Genomic DNA, 6,571 nt, shown 5'->3' on the forward strand with positions numbered 1-6,571 from the left:
GCCTTATGATTCTGGAATGAGAGGACCATTAAAATAAACCACTCCCCAATTAGTAAAATGTTTTGCATTTCGAAATAGGCGGGTGTGCTATAAGTGTTGGAGTTCTATGGCGTTTCGAGCCATTGTAACACCTCACTTTGGTACATCATTCCTATATAGAATGGTCGAATGAAGTTAAGCCTAACGATCAAGAGGGAGAATGTTGGTTCGATCTGACGGCTAAAGCAGGCCAGTTAGATCTATTAGTCTAACCGAAAAAAGGTAAACGGATAAAGAGAAGTGAAGGGGTCCACGCACCAACGTACGTGAGCCTCGATCAGGACTAACTCGCCCTGATCGGGGGCGCTCAAAAACCAACTCAAGTTTTGGGTCCCCTGTCGCCGGCGCTATATTAAAGGATACGGGAGAGAGCTGGCACCTGTGTGATCACAATTCACGTAAGGTTTTTTCTCCTCCCGATATTTTCACCCCATCCGATCAGGGGGAGCGCTGCAACGACGGGAAGACCTAAGTCGGCGGCCGCAGCTGTCCCAGGCCAGTGCCGGTGGCGTCCAGAGGGCATCAAGACGTCGAGGAGAACCTCTACCTCGAGTACATCACCCCTCGATCACGCCTGCACCGAGCAGACGATCATGTCGACTTCCGTGACCTGTAACGATCCCCTAAACCCTTCTCCTCTGTTCATGCTTTTAAGGTGATCTAGATGCAATGAGTTCCTGCTAATGGCATCCTAGAGATGTATTAGATCCAACAACATGCACTGCAATTAATCCAAATTAATGCATAAGTTTAGTTGAAGTAGTTTTGTAAAGTACGAGATATATTCCTCCACTCACAAAATGCCATGGTTGATGAGATTTCAGATTTGAGCCTCTAAACCGAAAAGGAGGGAGTAATGCCTTCACAGATACCCTGCCAAACCTGAGATGGAGCATTGCCCAACTGCGCGTCCATGAAGTCTCCATGGAAATCAGGGTCCTGAAGTAAGCGCCATGCGTGTTTATTGTCGTACGTTTGCCTAGTCTCACGCATGCACTCCACTCCTGGTTTGTAGGATCTCACGTAGGCCATCTGTAGAGGGCATACGGTTAGCCTCTCCTTCTCACGCATGTATGCTTGTAACCATGCACACATTCAGTTTAACTCCCGCGTTCGTCGCTAATCCCATTTCCCACAAACCCCCTGCCCCCTCGCTGCGCAGCCCAACCACTCCGCCCCCATCGAGCCCAGGGCGAGGAGCTAGCGTTTCCCGCACCGATCGATGGCCGTCGCCGAAAATGTGCCGCCCTCGCCGTCGCCGCAGACGCCGCCGACGCCGCCACCGCCGCCGCGGATCGTCGTCGCGGCGCTGGCGCTCATGCGCTCTGCCCTCGTGCCGATGCTGGCGGTCCGGCGCGCCCTCCGCGTCGCGGCCAGGGTCTTCCCCTACGTGGCATTCGCGCTCGCGTGGGCCATCTCCGCGGCCTCGGCTGCCAAGATCGTGGCGCGCCGCGCCTGGGGCGAGGGCTCCGCCCCCTTCCTCTTCCTCCGGGCGCTCACGTCCGCTGCCTGCAAGGTCTGCACCTACGGCTTCCTCGTCCTACTCGTGCTCGCCGTCCTGCTGTTGTGCGGCCTGTGCGTGGCGTACGTAATCGCACTTCTATCTGGACGCGGTACAGAATTCAAGAAGGTATCTCATGCAAATCAACTCCCTATCACATTTCTTCTGGCCGAATTACAGCACTATACACGCTAGTGGCAGTGGATGAAGAGCGGTACTGTATCCATTTGAGTTCATCACTTCATCTGCAAATATACTCATGCCCATCCATGTGTTTTTGTTGAAATTGTTGTGCTCCTCAGCGTGCCCTGGGAGCAATCACGTGGGATTCGGTTGCTAACTCGTTTAGGCTACCCCGCATGGCGGTGCTTGGGTTCATCACAGTTGTGCCCTTCTTCGTGCTAGTTGTCGCCGGCCTTTTGTTGGCAATGATGTCGCATGTGGAGGGATCGGTATCTCGGGGAGAAATGGTCGGTTTTGTAATCGTGGATGTGGGGTTTTTTGGAATGCACGCGACGTCTTGCATTCTTATCATCCCAGCTCTAGCACTTGGCGCCTGGAGGTCCGACCAGGCGGACAGGAAAGCACAATCGCAGTCTTGTTGAGGTACCTCTTCCCCTTTGCTTTGAAATACGCACTTCAATTGGAACGATATTATGGCGCATAGATACATGGAATCATTCATCTTAGTTTACTGATTACTCGTGTTGATATTTGTTAAGATGGAGTGTTCTTGTATATAAAACTGATCGATGAGGATTCTGCTATTTCCTCTGGTCATTGCATACTAGCATTCATGATAAAATTTGGATTGTCATGGATCTTATATTTGTGAGAGTAGCCAGCTGATGCAATTCTACCATATGCTTTTAATTTGTTACGAAGTAATGATAATATAAATGATCATTTCCATGTATTAGAAAAATAATAATATTAATTTCTTACCCTCCATCGCCCCCTGTGATTGTTGTATCTTTGCAGCGAGTGAGATTATAACAATGTTTGCATGCCTCTAAACTGTCGCGAACACATTTCTTGAGAGCTCTCGTCATTGATAATTACTCCATTGAAACCGTAATGGAAAGACCCAATGTTTTCAAGTTTTGCCTATGGCATATGAGTATACTCTACATGGCTTCTTTTGGCAACTGTGACTTTATGCCATGTTCTGCGACTCTGGTAAACAGAAGTGTACTGTTTGATCATGTAAATAGATAAAATGACAGTAAAATGGCACACCTCTAGTCCATCCACAATTATCAACTTCAATTTGGCGCTATGCCCACTACATTTTGCTAGAAGTGCCATTGTGTCTCTGTCCCCTGTTCTATGACCCAGTTTAATGCTTTCTTATACTTTACTAAAAAGAAGTAAACTGTTTGATCGTGTAAATAAATGGCATGACAGTAAATGGACGCACATCTAGTACTTTCCACTACATTTGTAGGCGTTCCTTTGAGAACTAATTTCTGGCGATGCAAGTTCGTATCATCAATTGTGTGTTTTATAGCACTACCAACTGAAAGGACAAGACCAAATCGAATTCAATAACATTTCACAAGGTAGAAGTTACTTCATTGCTGGAAAATGAGTGGCATAACCTTTAGATTATAGTACTTGAAACTATATTATTAGATGCTTAATGCTGATATGTCAATGTTCTTTATTATGTGGTATAATTTGATCAAATCTTTGGTTGGGTTATGTATTGGCAGACGAAGCTAAGAAGAGAAGATGTCCGGAGAATGTGGCAAGGAGCTACAGTGCCCATTCCTGTGATGGTTGTGAGTGATCCCAATAGACACAAGTTTTCAGAGGAAAAAGAGTCTTTGCAAACTTGCTTCTTTCTACTATTAGTAGATCCTAATCGTCATTAGCCATGAAACTTTTGTAGACTTGCTTATTTTTGCTATTACTAGATCGTAACTGTCAATCTTCATGAAGTTTGTTGAGTCGTTATGGGTCTGGTGATGATGTTAAGTATTGGTGTAATTATTAGTTATCAGTTTAAATAAAAAAAGGAAGAAGATATGATTAGCTTTTGCAATTGTATTTAATATTTAGTACTCCTTCTGGATGGGAATATAAGTTTGGCACGGGAACTTAGGTGGTCAATTTAACAAGTGGAACATATATAATATGCCAAAAGAAGTATGTTTAGAAACTTCTTTCGAGGATGTATCTGAACATATATTTTTTAATTTTTTATGAAAATCAATTTTTTGCTCATCAAAGCGAAGACCTACAAACCTGTGTCTGAATTGTATTAACACTCGGAGGGAGTAAACAATTTGGCTTTGGACATACAAACGGGTATGTCACTTAGGTGAGTCGATGGAAACCAACACCTGAACCAGCAGTCAGCTCCGTCTAAGTCAAACCAAGCCACTTTCTTGAGAGCTCTCATCATTGATAATTACTCTATTGAAACCGCAATGGAAAGACCTAATGTCTTTAAGTTGGCATATGAGTATGGAAGAGGATTTGTAGCACCTGGGTGCTCCCCACCCCTATATGAACATTAAGTTCAGAAAAACACCACGAAATTAAAAAAACATGTGGGATTTGGGGATATGAAACCTGGGTGCTCAATCTACTTTCATGTGAAATTTTGTGAAAAAAATACCTGGAAACGTATCCGTCGCAAAAAAGACAAACAATTCCTATGTTGAAAAAAACCCTGTTTGGATGGATTTTAGTTCGGATTGTATTTTCTTCGCCACGGATACATTTCCTGGTATTTTTCTACGAAACTTCATACGGGAGTAGATTAGGCACCCAAGTTCGAGATCCCAAGATTTTGGATTTTTTTTTTTGAATTTTCCTGGTATTTTTTGAATTTAATTTTTGTATAGGAGGTGGAGCACCCATGTGCTCCTGTGTATTTTCCATAGGAGTATACTCTACTTGGCCGCTTTTGGCAATTGTGACTTTGTGCCATGTTCTGTGACTCTGGTAAACAGAAGTGTACTGTTCGATCATGTAAATAGATAACATGACAGTAAAACGGCACACTTCTAGTCCTTTTAACGATTACCAACTTCCATTTGGCGCTATGCCCACTACATTTTGGTAGAAGTGCCATTGTGTCTCTGTCCCCTGTTCTATGACTCAATTTAATGCTTTTTTATAGTTTAGTAAAAAGAAGTAAACTGTTTGATCGTGTAAATAAATAACATGACAGTAATTGGACACACACACATCTAGTACTTCAAGGTGGTGCCATGCCACTACATTTTGGTAGACGTTCCTTTGAGAACGAATTTCTGGCGTTGCAAGTTCGTGTCATCAGTTGTGTGTTTTTTAGCACTCCCGACTGAAAGGACAAGAACAAATCGAATTCAATACCATTTCACAAGGTAGAATTACTTCATTGCTGGAAAATGAGTGGCATAACCTTTAGATTATAGTACTTGAAACTATACTATTGGATGCTTAATGTTGATATGTCAATGCTCTTTTATGTGGTATAATTTGATCAAATCTTTGGTTGGGTTATATATTGGCAGACGAAGTGAGTACTATTAGTAGACCCTAATCATCATTAGCCATGAAACTTTTGTAGACCTGCTTATTTCTGCTATTACTAGATCGTAACCGTCAATAGTCATGAAGTTTGTTGGGTCATTATTGGTCTGGTCATGATGGTTGATGCTACCCCGTGAAGTATTGGTGTAATGATTAGCTTTCAGTTTAAATAAAAAGAAAGAAGATATGATTAGCTTTTGCAATTGTATTTAATATTTAGTACTCCTTCTGGATGGGAATATAAGTTTGGTCATTATGGGCACGGGAACTTAGGTGGTCAATTTAACAAGTGGAACATATATAATATGCCAAAAGAGATCTAAAAAAATGCCAAAAGAAGTATGTTTAGAAACTTCACTCAACGATGAATGTAAAACTATTTTTTTATTTTTTTGTGACAAACCAATTTTTTGCTAATCAAACCAAAGACTTACACACTTGTGTCTGACTTGTTCACACCCGGAGGGAGTAAACAATTTGGCTTTGGATATACAAATGGGTATGCCACTTAGGTGAGTCGATGGAAACCAAAAACCTGAACCAGCGGTCAGCTCCGTCTAAGTCAAACCAAGCCATTTTCTTGAAGGACCCCGATCCAACTCCATCCGCTGCGCCTCCAACTCCAAAACCCTAATTCAAAGGTAAGTAGTGGGATGAAGTACTGTTGACACGAGATAAGTAGTGGGACGAAGTAGTGTTGATACGAGATGTGCTTTGGCCCGTAGATGCCGAGCGAATATTTAGGATTTCCTTCTCCAAATCGACGAAAGAATTTCTTCTTGTTCAGCCCCACTCCAAGACTAAAGTGTTAACAGTAAAATAAGCTTATTTATGTAGAACCGAGCATCAACACAGATAGGCCGACATCAAGTCGACCCATACTAATCATGTGTTGGTACAAGTTGTGGAAGTTACATGTTATATCCAAGGTGTAGATATTCATGTAGAAGGCTTCGCATGGCACTCTACCATTTCGTGCTATCCTAGCAAATCGACTACTTAAGGTCGGCGCACAATGGCCGGTATGCGAGCATGGAATAGGGGATTTGTGATGTTCTATTCACCTGTGGTCGAACTAGTACATCTATTTGGTAAGCCCGAGGACTCCAACCGTTAATTAAGGAAGTGTCCCAAGTTGATACAACATGGAAAGTGTTGCTGGAACATTTAATTTGTGATGCAAATTACAAATCGCCGGTTCTTGGCCATGCACAACTTCAAACTATGATTGTAGTTTGTACTTGGAACATTTGGTGGAGAGAAAGAAACATGTGAACGGAGAGAGAGTTCAATCCCCTAATAGATCGACTATGTTAATTACAGTGCTAACAGAGGACATGCCCAGGAACGACCATTGAAGGGCATGGTGAAGTTGAATACAACACTTCCTTTGATGAGGCTACATTAATCTGTCCCATGGGTGCCATTGTGCCAGACCCTAAAGGCTTCTTCATCGGAGCATCAAACCATCTAATAATTGTGCATGCCCAACCGCCTTAGGCC

The sequence above is a fragment of the Aegilops tauschii genome, chromosome 2 (assembly GCF_002575655.3).
Source record: "Aegilops tauschii subsp. strangulata cultivar AL8/78 chromosome 2, Aet v6.0, whole genome shotgun sequence".
Classification (NCBI taxonomy): domain Eukaryota; kingdom Viridiplantae; phylum Streptophyta; class Magnoliopsida; order Poales; family Poaceae; genus Aegilops; species Aegilops tauschii.